At 31.4% G+C, this 16921-nt stretch overlaps 1 long non-coding RNA gene and 1 pseudogene across 2 annotated transcripts; one reads left to right on the top strand and one right to left on the bottom strand.

Moving 5' to 3' along the window:
• Positions 1-7477: 7477 nt before the first annotated feature.
• On the bottom strand, positions 7478-9976 carry LOC131634110 (uncharacterized). 2 transcript variants are annotated; one of them, XR_009293481.1, is made up of 4 exons: positions 9842-9976; positions 9019-9164; positions 8037-8937; positions 7478-7804 (listed from the first exon to the last, which is right to left on the bottom strand). It is a non-coding gene; the product is annotated as an uncharacterized LOC131634110 (long non-coding RNA). The 2 variants fall into 2 exon arrangements; XR_009293482.1 differs by having other exon boundaries at positions 7478-7799.
• A 4478-nt stretch (positions 9977-14454) lies between these two features.
• On the top strand, positions 14455-15704 carry LOC131634102 (uncharacterized protein At3g06530-like; annotated as a pseudogene).
• Positions 15705-16921: the final 1217 nt, after the last annotated feature.

Here is a 16921-nt window from a genome sequence, read left to right as displayed (position 1 = left end):
GAATTTGTCGTTGGCGACATAACCTGTGAACAACACTTTTTTACACAATTGACATTATCAATAACATTAGCAAAAATGCATAAAAAAATATTAAATTTCAAAGAAACTAACTAGTGAAAAGGTTAAGTCATCTTACTTATTTGTGCTCGATTGTGCTTTTCTCTTTCCGTTTTGTCCAGTCATTTGAATAGAAGCAAACAATAAAGCTGCCAACAATAAAAATTTATATATAACATTTTCACATATCACAACATTTAAACAATTCATACTAGTTTAAACATTAATATACCAATTCATACTAGTTCAAATAGTAATATACAATACAGCTGCCAACACTTAGTATATCAGATCATTAGTTTGTCATAACACTTTCACAATTCACACTAGTTTAAACAGCAATAGGAACCACAATTAAACAAGTCGTACAATTAAACAAAATGTAATACATAGAACTGCGGCAACAAGTCCTACAATTAAACAAAATTTAATACATAGAAACTAAAACATGAAAAGATTATGAACTACTCATCTCTTTTAAAATGTCCTTTCAAATCTCTACTAACCAAAAAAAATTAAAATATAGAAACGCAAGATAAAATGTTCTCTCAATCTTGAGTCATTGGGTCAGTTGTCATTGTCATCTCGACCTCGTCATCAATTAACCCCCCGTCAGCTAAACCACGTATTTGTTCAACTTCTGTAATAGGCACAACTGGTAACATTTCATCAAATTGATAAGGAATTTCATCCCCGGTGTTGTCAATATCGATATAACCCCTTGGTTTTGTGGTGATTGCTGCACACCATCCACGCATATTTCTACACGTTTCTGGATAAGGGACATAATACACTTGCTTTGCTTCTTGTGCAAGAATGAATAGGTCATACTGACGATATTGCTTATTCATCTTAATGTCAACAATATTGTACTCAGTAATAACTTTTGTGCCACTGTTATTTCTTGGATCAAACCAATCACAATAAAATAGGGCAATCTTGTTGCTAAAGCCATTGTATTCCAATTGAACAATATGTTGGATGATGCCATAAAAATCGTTTTCTCCTCCATTGGTAAGACCTTTAACATATACCCCATAATTAGTAGTCTTTTTACCATGACTCCATTCTTGAGTTTGAAACTTGTACCCATTAACAAAGTCTATGTTCCATGATGTTGCCTTAGGATTAGGATCGAGAGCTAATGCCTTCCCGTGTTGCTAATGCCTTTAGTTAAATTTACTTCACTAAAATATTTGCAACAAAACTACTAACATTACCCTACATCATAAAATATTAATATAAATTAGTTTATAATCATAAAAAAATCATAAAAGATTGATATCATTCATTCAAACATATAATTATATTATATTTACTAATTTATTCATGCATATTTTACTTATGTTTATTTTCATTTAATTTAATATTTTTAACTATATTTACATAAATGAATTGATTCATTTAAAATCATAACATTTATTATTTTTATAAATTTGTTAATATCTATAAATAAAAAATGTTAACAAATTATTTATTTTATCTATTATTCATTATACTTTTTACCAAATAAATTTTAAGAGTATTAATTTAAACTCTTTATAATGTTATATTTGTCCTATGTAATTAAAACTTAAATTTTATCAACAAAAATATTTTACAAATTAGATTATATACACATGATATAATCAATTATTTTTAATCAATTATATTTTAAAAATAGTTTTATTGTGTCTTTAGCAATGACAAGTATAATCCACGTGATATAATCAATTATTAAAATAAACACCAGATGATTTATACAAGGCTTTTGATTGACTAATTATTGACTAATTAGCATAAATTGTATAAAAGGTAATAGTATATTTTAAAATTTAATAATAGGTGGAATTGAAATTTGCTCGAGTGTAGTAACATTTAGTAAAAATATTTATATATAATTATTTTTTAAAGATAGTAGAAGAATTGTGGATTTTAAATCCATTGTGTACCGAACAATACTCATTTTATGCCAAGCTTTGGTCCATTTATTTACATATTTGATTAGCTTTTGTGAATGCATAAATTATAGGCTAAATTACAGTTTTGGTGTCTCTGTTTTAAGTTTTTCACGATTTTGGTCCCCCTATTTTCTTTTTAAAAACTTTTGGTCCCCCATCCCAATTTTGATGCATTTGTTCATATCGAGCCTTGCTTTTCCTGCTTTAACTGACTTTGCCTTTAATAGCTTCTAACGTTCCTTTTGTAAGTCAGCGTAGCCTACCATCTTGTACTTGCTTCGGATCTGATCTTTGTAGATACAACGTTTGAATATCAGAGTCATTCAGCTTGGTGCAGAGCATCTTCTTGTCTTCTGACCTTGAAGTGCTTCTTAGCGTGATACCATAAGAACTTAAGTGCTTCTGCTTCTGATCTCAAGTTCTTCCGATGCTTCAATAGACCATGTTCTGATTCTGCTTGACCATCTTCTGATGTCTTATGAGAGCATGTTCTGATGTTGCATACTTGAACCTTCTGAGTCAGTGCTTCTTGCGCTGAATTGTGCATACTCTTCATATATTTCCTGAAATGGAAAATGCATAGGATTAGAATACCACATTGTCTTATATAAAATTCATATACATTGTTATCATCAAAACTAAGAATATTGATCAGAACAAATCTTGTTCTAACAAGTCTTCAATTTTAGCATCATCACAACTGTCCTAGCTTACAAGCGACTGACAAAATATACAAAAAATAATTTAAACTCAACAATATATATTATGATCAAGCTACTAAAAAAGAAATTACATATCTTACTTTAAACATGTTGAACCATTCCTTTCTCTCAGGTTCTCTTTTTTCGCGTTTAAGCTCACTATAATTATAAAAAGTACCCCGGTAAAGCTTTTCTACAACTTTTCTGGACATTTGGGCAACAAGGTCGCCTGGACTTAACCTACAAAGCAAAATGTTCATTAATTAAAACACATATATAACACCCAAATCAATTTCCTGAGAGAGAAAACACACACACACACACACACACACACACACATATATATATATATATATATATATATATACATAATCCTGTGCAAAGCGTCAAAGCCGGATGGTCGGTTTGTCTAAAATTTTTGGCACTAATAAAATAAAGTTTTTCTGTTTTCATTATAAGTTGTATTCAGTAAGCTAATATGGTAACAAGATGAATTAAATGTTTATAGTTTGTGACTAGTCCTGTTCTTTCATATTAAACTAGATTTTTTTCCAATGCTAATCTTCTGGTCCAAACAAATGCCACAGAGCATTATCTCTTTATATCCTCATTCTTTCTTTAACATTGCTACCAAAAGTATACAAGATTACAACAATTGAAAAGGAGGGTTTCTTTATGCTATTGTCACATAGTTTAACATTGCTACCTAAAGTATACAAGATTACAGCACTACCAAGTTTGTAATATGAAAATATAAATATTGGATATCAGTCTTGTAATTATTGGGTTAGGTACTCTGAATCATGTTTCATTGGCAGAATAGTTTATTGATTCCCCTTGAAGAAACCTTTCTCTTAGTGAGAATTCTTGGCTTATCTTGAGCCTGACTCATGTTTTATAAATGTTTTATATGCATCTAATACTACTGCGAACAAGCCAGCAAAAAAATTTGAATTGGGTAATAAAAACAAAGGTAATTTATTTAAATTTTGCTTACGCATTAGTATTTTCCATAATATAGATCTTCGTTCTTTACCCACCATCTTGTTCTTGTTGTTCCTCATTAGAAAGTTCTTGGTCCTCTTCATGAATGTCCTCTTCTGTGGTGTGATGAGTAGGACTTTGCAAAACATGTTGAGTATATCCCGGGGTAGGAATGAATCTGAATTCCTCATAAGTCGGGATTGACGGTTGAGGCTGATTTGTAGGTGGCGGTGTTGGGTTTTTCTGAGTCTTTGATGGAGGTTGCGAAGGTGGTGGTGTTGGGTTTGTCTGAATCGGTGGTGGAGGCTGAGTGGGTGGTGGTGTTGGTTTTGTCTGAATCGATGGTGAAGGCTGCGTAGGCAGTGATGTTTTAGTTGTCTGAATTAGTGGTGGATGGTTTCTCTGAGTAGGTGGTGGTGGTGGGTTGTTTGAACCAGGTTTCCTATGGACCAAACGAGAATTCTTTATAGCAATACTCCCCGGTGGAATTTGTCGTTGGCGACATAACCTGTGAACAACACTTTTTTACACAATTGACATTATCAATAACATTAGCAAAAATGCATAAAAAAATATTAAATTTCAAAGAAACTAACTAGTGAAAAGGTTAAGTCATCTTACTTATTTGTGCTCGATTGTGCTTTTCTCTTTCCGTTTTGTCCAGTCATTTGAATAGAAGCAAACAATAAAGCTGCCAACAATAAAAATTTATATATAACATTTTCACATATCACAACATTTAAACAATTCATACTAGTTTAAACATTAATATACCAATTCATACTAGTTCAAATAGTAATATACAATACAGCTGCCAACACTTAGTATATCAGATCATTAGTTTGTCATAACACTTTCACAATTCACACTAGTTTAAACAGCAATAGGAACCACAATTAAACAAGTCGTACAATTAAACAAAATGTAATACATAGAACTGCGGCAACAAGTCCTACAATTAAACAAAATTTAATACATAGAAACTAAAACATGAAAAGATTATGAACTACTCATCTCTTTTAAAATGTCCTTTCAAATCTCTACTAACCAAAAAAAATTAAAATATAGAAACGCAAGATAAAATGTTCTCTCAATCTTGAGTCATTGGGTCAGTTGTCATTGTCATCTCGACCTCGTCATCAATTAACCCCCCGTCAGCTAAACCACGTATTTGTTCAACTTCTGTAATAGGCACAACTGGTAACATTTCATCAAATTGATAAGGAATTTCATCCCCGGTGTTGTCAATATCGATATAACCCCTTGGTTTTGTGGTGATTGCTGCACACCATCCACGCATATTTCTACACGTTTCTGGATAAGGGACATAATACACTTGCTTTGCTTCTTGTGCAAGAATGAATAGGTCATACTGACGATATTGCTTATTCATCTTAATGTCAACAATATTGTACTCAGTAATAACTTTTGTGCCACTGTTATTTCTTGGATCAAACCAATCACAATAAAATAGGGCAATCTTGTTGCTAAAGCCATTGTATTCCAATTGAACAATATGTTGGATGATGCCATAAAAATCGTTTTCTCCTCCATTGGTAAGACCTTTAACATATACCCCATAATTAGTAGTCTTTTTACCATGACTCCATTCTTGAGTGTGAAACTTGTACCCATTAACAAAGTCTATGTTCCATGATGTTGCCTTAGGATTAGGATCGAGAGCTAATGCCTTCCCGTGTTGCTAATGCCTTTAGTTAAATTTACTTCACTAAAATATTTGCAACAAAACTACTAACATTACCCTACATCATAAAATATTAATATAAATTAGTTTATAATCATAAAAAAAATCATAAAAGATTGATATCATTCATTCAAACATATAATTATATTATATTTACTAATTTATTCATGCATATTTTACTTATGTTTATTTTCATTTAATTTAATATTTTTAACTATATTTACATAAATGAATTGATTCATTTAAAATCATAACATTTATTATTTTTATAAATTTGTTAATATCTATAAATAAAAAATGTTAACAAATTATTTATTTTATCTATTATTCATTATACTTTTTACCAAATAAATTTTAAGAGTATTAATTTAAACTCTTTATAATGTTATATTTGTCCTATGTAATTAAAACTTAAATTTTATCGACAAAAATATTTTACAAATTAGATTATATACACATGATATAATCAATTATATTTTAAAAATAGTTTTATTGTGTCTTTAGCAATGACAAGTATAATCCACGTGATATAATCAATTATTAAAATAAACACCAGATGATTTATACAAGGCTTTTGATTGACTAATTATTGACTAATTAGCATAAATTGTATAAAAGGTAATAGTATATTTTAAAATTTAATAATAGGTGGAATTGAAATTTGCTCGAGTGTAGTAACATTTAGTAAAAATATTTATATATAATTATTTTTTAAAGATAGTAGAAGAATTGTGGATTTTAAATCCATTGTGTACCGAACAATACTCATTTTATGCCAAGCTTTGGTCCATTTATTTACATATTTGATTAGCTTTTGTGAATGCATAAATTATAGGCTAAATTACAGTTTTGGTGTCCCTGTTTTAAGTTTTTCACGATTTTGGTCCCCCTATTTTCTTTTTAAAAACTTTTGGTCCCCATCCCAATTTTGTCCATGTCCGTACATGAACAGTAGATGTCCGTACATGAACAGTATATGAACAAATGCATCAAAATTGGGATGGGGGACCAAAACTGTTTAAAAAGAAAATAGGGGGACCAAAATCGTGGAAAACCCAAAACAGAGGGACCAAAACTGTAATTTAGCCTAAATTATATCTACACTTCCGGCAATATTGCTAAGCAACAAAACCACTATCTTGCACATGATAGTAATAGCTGATACCTAGTGTTTTACTTTTCCAAGTGATAGCAGTAGCTGATATGTAGGATTGTTATATTCAAAATTTATACTTTTTGCCAAAAGACTATCAAAGCTATTGTATTTTTTTTGTCCATAATTTATTTTGTCAGACCAACTTTATTTATTTTGTCAGACCAACTTTATGCATATTTTAATGCCTTCAAAACTACTACCTGTATTTTGTATTTTGTACAGTAAACTTTTTCAGTAGACTTTATAGTGATACCCTTGTTTTTGTATTTAAATAATTAAATTAGATTAGATTTAGTCTAAATTAGTTCCATCTGCACCTGCAAGTTGAGATCTAATTATAAGTCTTGTGAGTGGTGTGATAAGTGATGTGTTAAAACACGACTTTTTCTCTGCTAAGTTGAAACAGAAAATCAAAATCCAATACTATTATAAATACTAAATAAAAGTTTAAAGCATTGATGTGGACAAGTCTCTCACATAGGACTGCAACCTATGTTTTGACATATTATAAAATCAAGTTTGATTTTTTTTTTTAAATCTTGAAGATTGAGTTGCTACACAAAAGATCTATTAACAAAGTGTTATAAAATTCTTACAGTTTTTCAATGCTACAGGATATGTAAATTCATTTATGCAGAAAACTTGGAGTTTATCTTAAAACTTTAAACAAACTGATGCAGAAAACTACACATTGAATAAAATGTAAATTTATGATTTTGTTTTACATTTTCATGGGATATATTATCTCTATAATTTCCGTCCAAGTATTACGCCCCCTAGGAGCAGTAGAATCATAGGTACTATCTGTTTCCCATTTTATGCACTCTACTTAAACTTCATTTATTTGGACTACTTTATTTTATGCATTTTATGATTCTTTGTAATTCCAAACGGTAGGACTATAGCCATGGTAATCCATATAACACACAGACAAAATCATTTTCATGAAGAAGACAACAAATTAAGATTATTTTCAATACAAAACACAAACTAAAGCGACTCAGTACAGATTCACCATACTTAACATATACTATTGAGACAAGGTTTACTATATGCTTCTGGACAAATTAACACATGTAAATTTTTGTAATTCCAGATGCATTTTTGTAAATTGGACATGTTATACAACTCAAAACTTCAACTTCTTGGTTAAATTGTGCCATTCCTTCAGCTGCATCTGATTTCAACACTTTGACAGCGACCTGCCTATTATCAAATTCACTTCCTCAATACTTTTACATACAGCCAAGCCTGGCCTACACTACACAACACAACCATTATCAAATTATTTTTTGTCTTCATCAACTGTGAAGGTTTATTTACCTAAAGCTTTATGTAACATTTTAAAGATGCTTCATTTCAATTCTTGTAGTATAAAAGATGCTCTGAGTAACATGAAAATTATGCACCTTGATAAAACATAGTTTAAGACTATTAGTCACAAATATGAGATTTTTTATATAACAAATAGGGGATTTAGTAGGTTCCTATACCTGTGCAAAGCGCTGGTGAATATGTTCAGGATGGATAAAAGGCATTACAGGGTGCTGACAGGGATACTGAGGTGAATGCAACCTGTATTTTATGATAGAAATAAAAAAAGAACAATCCCTTATTAAGCTGCAAGCATTCAGCAAGTGCAATAATCTCTCATTAAGCTGCAAGCATTAAGCATGTGCAATAATAACATGTAAAAACTTGACCCAGTAAAGTCCTTAGCTCGTCAAAATTAAGGAGCACAAAACCTTCAAGATCCTTGCTGCCGTGTTATTTCACGAAGACCATGTAACATTAAACATGATCACGAGTTAGTGTAATGAAATTATGCACATTCAACTTAAAACAACAAACACAGTGAAGTGAGCAACCAAAGAGTAGACCTGCCCTGCATTCTATTCTTTTAAATTCATTTTTGACATGATACAACACCTGCAGCAGAAAAATTTAACTCACACCTGCAGTAGAAAAATTTGCCAGCACCTGATACTTGAGTCCTAACAACTTGTTGGACAACACCTATTACATCTGAAAAAGACAATGTGCACAATTTAGAAAACAAAGTGTGTCATTAATACTGTAAAGGATATGCTTCTAATATGGAATCTACTAAGAACAAAGTTTGTCAAGGAATATCGTAAAGGCGATCAACAATGAAATCTCCACTTTTGAAATCAGTGAAGGACTTGAAGTTGAACTTGTGTTGTGGAATGTCTGGTACGTCAACGACAATGATAGTTGTGGCACAATTAAAAAACACCTTGTATCATAAACTTTCAGAGGCATGTCATTGAACATAGTTTCACCATTATAGACGACAAAGGTTTTCATTTCCTACAAGGTCTTCTTCCATCTTTCAAAGCCACGAGAGCGGGATACAACATGGATTTGATCACCCTGTAGTTGTAACGCATTGATAACGTATAAATATCGCAGCATAAAAATGTTAAAACATATGTCATAAATAAATAACACAACCTTTGCATCTTGATTAATGGCTTCAAGATGTTGCTGGCCATTGCGTTCCTTGACGTCCCATACATCGACAACACGAATAGCTATTTTCCACACGTTTTGTTCGAGTTTCAAGTCAGAAATCATGATAGGTGCTCTAGACATGGTTGCTGAAAAATATGAAACATAAACATCAGCATAAATGTGGAAGTTTATGAAGTACTTTTCAAATCTGAAACATAAACATCATAAACAATCAATATGAAGTACTTTTCACAACTTTATAAAAATCACAACTTTATGAAGCTTTATCAAAATCACTAAAGAAATCACTATAATAACCACAACTTTACAACTTTACAAATGATAATCACAACTTTTTCCGAATAACTACTTTATAAAAAATGACAAGTTTATGAATTTCTGTAAACATCTTCATGAATGTGTTTTACAAAATGAGTATCCCTGAAAAGTAAATATTCAAATCAGAATAAAAATCACAACTTCAGAACTATATAAAAATCATAACTTTATGAACTTTTTTAAAATCACTAAAGATATCATTATAAAAACCTCAACTTTACTAAATTACAGATTTAAATCATAAACGATTAACCAAATCTCATGAAGAAAGTAAATATAACCAGAATCGAAACATGAAAAAAAACCCAAAAACAACCCTAAAATGGCGTGAACAACCTTGAAATCGCAATAAAAATGAAAAGCAGAATGACAAAATCGAAATATGATGAAGAACAAACAAAGGAGAAACATGAGATGTTATAAAAATCAAAATGAGAAGAAAACATGATGTAGAAGATAGAAGGGATAAACATTTTTGTGTTACCGGTGGAAGGGAGGAAGCAGTCGCAAGCTTTTGTGGAGAGAGAAGGGAGGAAGCAGAATGAATGTAAAAGTGAGAATGAGAGGGAAATAGGAATGGGGTTTGATATTGAAAGTGTGTATGGTAATGTCTACCGGGTCATGCCAATTTGCAAACATTATTATTACACAGTGGTTAATTTGGTGTATAGAAAATACCAATAGAAAAAATGGAGAAAGGGTGCCACTTGGACTAATGGTGAAATATGATTGGTGTTAGTGAAGTTTGATTTAGCAAGTTACAAAAATGGACATGTCTTAGTGCAATATTAAAATTCACAAAAGGGTAATTAAGGGTGTTAATAGGTATGTTATATTCTTAGTTAGGTAGTTGATTTTCTGTCTCAGTTTTAAAAACTAAAAATTAAAACAGGTTTTAGTTTCTGATTTTTAGTTTTGGTATTAAGAAATCCTAAAGTCTTACATTGGTTGGAGATAGAGCATTGAAAGAGTTTATATAGGGTGACACTCCTCACCTTACCAATCGATTTTGTAAGGATGAGTTAGGTCAAACTCTAATATGGTATCAGAGCTTGAGGAAAAAAACAAAGAAAAATGGTTCACTTCAGAACTATATAAAAATCATAACTTTATGAACTTTTTTAAAATCACTAAAGATATCATTATAAAAACCTCAACTTTACTAAATTACAGATTTAAATCATAAACGATTAACCAAATCTCATGAAGAAAGTAAATATAACCAGAATCGAAACATGAAAAAAAACCCAAAAACAACCCTAAAATGGCGTGAACAACCTTGAAATCGCAATAAAAATGAAAAGCAGAATGACAAAATCGAAATATGATGAAGAACAAACAAAGGAGAAACATGAGATGTTATAAAAATCAAAATGAGAAGAAAACATGATGTAGAAGATAGAAGGGATAAACATTTTTGTGTTACCGGTGGAAGGGAGGAAGCAGTCGCAAGCTTTTGTGGAGAGAGAAGGGAGGAAGCAGAATGAATGTAAAAGTGAGAATGAGAGGGAAATAGGAATGGGGTTTGATATTGAAAGTGTGTATGGTAATGTCTACCGGGTCATGCCAATTTGCAAACATTATTATTACACAGTGGTTAATTTGGTGTATAGAAAATACCAATAGAAAAAATGGAGAAAGGGTGCCACTTGGACTAATGGTGAAATATGATTGGTGTTAGTGAAGTTTGATTTAGCAAGTTACAAAAATGGACATGTCTTAGTGCAATATTAAAATTCACAAAAGGGTAATTAAGGGTGTTAATAGGTATGTTATATTCTTAGTTAGGTAGTTGATTCAAAGATGACCAATTGATAATGTGCCACATGATTTTGTTATTTCTTTTTTATTTATGTCATTAAAAATACATTTGCAATGAGTAACAATGAAAAACTATTGGGCCATGAACCAGATTTTAGTTCTCACCCGCAGCTGAGCCCATGAACCCCCTTGCTGAGTTTGTTTTTATCTTTTGGGCCTGCACTCTCCCATTGGGCCATCGCCCAGTTTTTTTTAATCACACCCCACTGGGTTACTTTTTAGCCCAGTTTATTTTATTATTTCATTTAGTTTGATTTTTGTTTTATAATCATTTTAATTCCTGCAAAAATATAAGAAACATATTTATACTTCGATTTTTATTTTCTCTTTTAATTATTAAAAATCCAAAAATACATGTCATTTAATCAGATTTCTTTTATTTTCCCTTTAATATCTAAAAATACAAAATTTAATAGTTTTCTATATATCTTAGAATTAGACTGTTATCTTCTCTTTATAAGAAAAAAACTCCAAAACGCATGTCATTTTTTTATCTCTTTTTTTAGAATTCAATATTAGTTGATATTTTAGATTTTATTTTGTATATTTTTATCATCGCTTGTTTCATATTTTTGCTCTATTTCTCATCATTATTTCTTAATGTTTTTCTAACATTTTCTTGATTTTTGCGAGGTACTATTATTGAGGCTTTATGGACTTTCACAAGCTTTATACTTAATTTCGTACATATTTTATTCTCGCTTTAATTTCATTTTTGGGGTTTGTAATAATTTTTAATTTCCCATTTGGTAGATTATAACCCCCTCCCCGAAGCCCTGTAATAGTTAGGATTTTATGTTTCTGCCTTTACTTTCCGCATATTATAACTGCTATTATTATTTGTCTAGATGTATGGTTTAGGATTGTATGGTAAGATAAAAGTAATCGTTAGATCACTAACTCAAGATAATTAAATACTCGAATCTAACACACTCATTTTACTGTTACACCCCTCTTGGTTGCCTTTCGATTAACATGGTCAAGTCCCTCGAATGTAGGGATGTCTTAGCAAGGTTGCCTACGAATAAATCATCATAGTCCCTTCGATAAAAATATCATAGTCCCTCGATGTCCCTTCAATGTTGCCTACAATGAAATGATATTGTCCCTCGAGTTGCCTGCGAAAATGAAGATAGTCCCTTCGAATGCTAAGACATCCTTACACGTTGCCTTCTATGACCATTCGACGATCCTTCGATTGTCCCGCACGTCCAATAAAAAGGAACTACCTACCCATATGGTTAGTCCTAGGAAATTTAAAATGTATAGAAAAGACAAAGTATAGGGTAGTGCTCCTAGTTTGCTTGCTCAAAACAAAGAAATTGTTTTTCACACCTCTTTCAAAAACAAAGGCTACGCTTTTAAGCTAAAGTCCTTTTATCTTCAAAAATTTCTTTTTTCAAACAAACAATAAACAAACATGAGCTAAGCAAACTAAGAGCCCACAGAGAACTGTGGATGAAAAGGGTGCTTACTCCTTCCCTTTTCATAACTTACCACCCGAGCCCGTTTCTTCAAAAAAAGGTCTTTTTCTGTTCTTTTTACCTTTCCTGAAATTGGACAAAATAAAAGTCGGTGGCGACTCTTGCTCACCGCAACATTGCTTGCGAAATAATAAAGTCAGTTCACCGTATTACAGAACTGGAGACTCTGCTGGGGAGTCTTTAAAGAGGGGTTTACCTTAGGGCTTACATCACCAATGTATTTTTTTTTATTGCTTTACTTTTCAAGGTTGCTTGGGTTTTTTGGAAGATGAATCCTATACCCGGATTCGAGTGCACCTTAAGATAGGAGCGACATAGTCATGGAGACCTCCCTTGTGCATGCTTGGTGTCATACCCCAAAATTTGCCCATCTCATTTCCCCTATTCAAGCTCATACCAAAGTTCAAGGCTCAAAGATACATCCTCCTAAACAATGACCTTCTAAACTAGGGTTTTGACTTCTCTGAAGAAAATCAATTAATCAAAGTCTCCAATGGATTTCATATGGCCTATGATGTTTCAAACTATCTCTATGGCAAAGTACAAGCTTCAATTCCAATGATTTCCCAGCCAAATATTTGCTTAGAAAGTTGACAGTCGACTAGTTTGACCTAAAAGCCAACTGTGGTCAAAGTACAGTCAAAACTCCTGATTTTTTGTCAACATCCTTATTTTGAAGTATCATTCATCATTTGATCAAGGATTGATCATGATTCATCAAGGAAAGTTCAGAAATCAACAAAACCTAAAGTTTCTAAATTAGGGTTTCATCGGAGAAAGTCAACTGAACTTTGACCAACCATAACTTCTACATGGAACATCACAAATTTCCCATCCAAAGCTCGTTTTAAAGGAAAATGAATTCTCTACAAATTTTTCTCTCACATGCCAAGTCTAAAAATGCTTCATTTGAGAGATATGGATCAAAAGATTATAGGTCCTTTTTGAAAGTCAACCAAAAGTAGTTTTTTGTCATAGCCCATATCATCAAGATAAAATCCTCAAATGGAAAAAATCTCGAAAATAGGCTTGTAAAGGACATCTTGAGGTTTCCGAAAAGTCCTAGAACTCTTCCATATCTTAAAAATTGAGGGAGATATGCCTTGTCAAAGTTGGACGATTTCAAAGGGAAAAAATGTGAAACAAAAGGCTTCAAAATGGATTTCTTTGCAAATAGGCCCAGTATTTTATGGTCCAAACTTGTCCCCCAAGTCATCAAAGAGATCCAATCCCAAGGCCACGAATTTATGTTGATTATTTGAATTTATATTGAATTTTATTCATTTAAAAAGTGATATAATTCAAATAAATAAAATAATTAGCAAATATTTGATTGAAGTGAGCATTTCAATCATATTTAATCATCAATTAGACAATATATTTGATCTAATTTCGTGGAAAGAAGATTGGCAAAAGATTGGATTGAAATTGGCCTATTTTAGAAGTTTTACAAAACAAATTTTCCAAAAATTCAATCTTTGATTTATCAAGATTTTGTCTATAATTGTTGACCTAATGGGTTCTCTATAAATACATAAACATGCTCAAATGCTAGGGGAGGATTTTCATAAGGATAGCAGCCCAGGAAATTGTATTAAAGCTTCAACGAAATCAAAGAAAAAGAGAAATCGTTTTTGGAGTTTGAGGGAAGATCAGAGGTCTTTGAAGACTTAGAGGCAATTACTGAACATCCAGGAAGCTCTTCCAATCATCTTCGACGTGTGGGGGATCCGGAATATGTCCATGCTCTTACGGTTTGTCCATACATTTTAAGATTCGATTTCACGAATTCATGCATTATGAATTGAATTTGGTTGTATATTTGTGTTTAGATTGATGTTTATGATCTTTCTGGAGATTTAATTTGAGTTTGATGCTTGTTTGAAAGAATCACCATGGATAGGGTTTTAGGTTCGTGATTAGCTTATCTATCAAGGGATGGCATCTCAGGACACTAGTCTCTTCATCCTTACACAAGTGTTTCCTCTATGACACTGGGAGCTTGAAGTTTCTTGAGTCCTCAAGTTTCCAGGTTAGTATATTTTTTACACTATTTATTCAGTATAGAGTTGTCATGAAAAATTTTATGCAGATATTTTTTTATGTTAGCTTGAACGTAACCTTCCATTATAAGATTTTTCGGCATCTTTGTTTGTGAAAATTTTCATTGCATCTGACATTAATTTGCATGTTATCTTCACTATCTTATCTACATTATAAGTTATTGTTACTTACTTTATAATTAAGTAAAATATTTATTTTAGACATTAAGCCTCCTTTTGCAGTGATTTTGTTTGTCATAATCTGACTCTCCTATGTTGCTTGTTACAGATGTTGTTAAAACCTATCGTCTCTCAACTTGTCCTAGATTCACTAGCATCACTAGATGACAACAACCCGAGTATACCTAGCGTGAAGGAATTTGATGACCTACTTGTCTTGTGCATCGGCCAAATGGATGTCACAGCTGGTTCCGAACTTTTGTGGAAACTTCTGAACCACGAGATATCATTAGTTATTTCTATTTTTGGTGTACTCTCAATTGATGGTGTGTTGCGTATATGATACCATTAACAATATCCCAGGATAAAGTATCTATTATTTCATCTAAGATAGTAAGATGAAAATAAAGTATCTTGTACTTCATCTAAGTTGAAAATGCTATTTTTTCTGGTACTTTAGTAAAATTTAAAGTAATCATTTCAAGTTATCCACATTATCTGGCAGCTGAATATTTGTCTTTATTTTTTTGGTTATTTTGCAGGTTTTGATGGAGACGCGTAGTGAGAAGACGCGAACTAGAATACTGAGCCTGAGAATTATTAAACATTTTATAGATAACTTGAAAGAATAATATTTAGTATTATTAGCGGAAACAATCCCATTCCTTGGTGAACTTCTTGAGGATGTGGAGCTTTCAGTTAAATCTCTTGCTCAAGAAATTCTACAGGAAATGGAGTCTATGAGTGGGGAGAGCCTTCGGCAATACTTGTGATCTTATAGATTAAGAAGGTAGTGTTCATGCCATTGCGATCTGATGAGTGTGAGATAGAAATGTGTAATCGAATATAAGGAAATTGTATCGTAGTCCAATGTATGGGCATTTTAAAGGGAGGTACCATTTTTTATCCTGATGAAAGTTGAGTTCAATCATCTTCTTTTGCAATTTTAATAGTTAATCCTTAAAATTATGAGTGCTTTTAAAAAGTAGTATTAGAAACAAATTAAAATAATTGATGTGTTAAATTAAAAAAAATCATATATTTCTTGGGAGTTGCTATTTTCACCCTCATGTATTCAACTACACCATTGTAAAAGTCTTTAGCTTTTGGAGGTGCATTTCTGGACATATTTTATTCACACAATTCATCGAAATTGTTGACAAATATTTGTTATGTTTAAATTTGTTTGGAAGATGCATCTTTGTATGTACAAAAAGGTTGTTTAAGAGATGTATTTCCATAACTCTTCTTAGTTCATTAGTCTATGAGTTTTTTCATGATGCATATAATGGCATAGTGGAAAACTAATATAAATTAACATTAAAATAAAAGAAAATGCTAACTAGTGTCTTTGAGCCACTCTTTAAGTGATTAAAGTGGTATGTTTTTATTAAAATGCGTGTAGTCAATGCATTAAAATTATATTGGAAATCGAAATGTTGACTTTTATAAAAAATATTTTATTTATTTAGTATGTTTAAAGAGTGTCTTGAGGGCATTGGTTAGCAAGTCTTTAAAATAAATATTACATAGTAACCATTACATAAATTTAATAGTATATGTCATTTGAAACATATAGGACATTGCGACATCCTTATAATATTTTTGGCTTATCTTTGAAATATTGCATCCACTTCAATCAAACTATTTGTTAAGTAACAGTAAAAGGCGCTCTACATAATTTTCAAATAATCAAACGTCTTCAGTTCAAACATAGTGTATCATATCTTCCATTCGTTGTCAACGGAGGATGAACGATACTCGAGCTTGACACATCTCCGATTATTTGTATATCACAACAGAGTATTTAATTTGGATTTTAGTTCGAGATTCAAAATAGGAAATTTGAGCATTTGAAATACACAAATGCAAGATGGGGATATAGATTCATTCAGATTTTTGTAAAGAAAATAGGATAAGTGACCCGATTTATAGAAGAAGTAGAGCAATAAGAACCTTATAAACTCTATCATATCCTCATGGAAGACTTTGGAGATACATCTTTGAATCCATATATTTTTTCTATAAAAAAAGAAG

The sequence above is a fragment of the Vicia villosa genome, unplaced genomic scaffold (genome assembly GCF_029867415.1).
Source record: "Vicia villosa cultivar HV-30 ecotype Madison, WI unplaced genomic scaffold, Vvil1.0 ctg.001227F_1_1, whole genome shotgun sequence".
Lineage (NCBI taxonomy): Eukaryota > Viridiplantae > Streptophyta > Magnoliopsida > Fabales > Fabaceae > Vicia > Vicia villosa.
The sequence above is the reverse complement of the archived record's forward strand: the minus strand, read 5'-3'. Positions and strand labels throughout refer to the sequence as shown.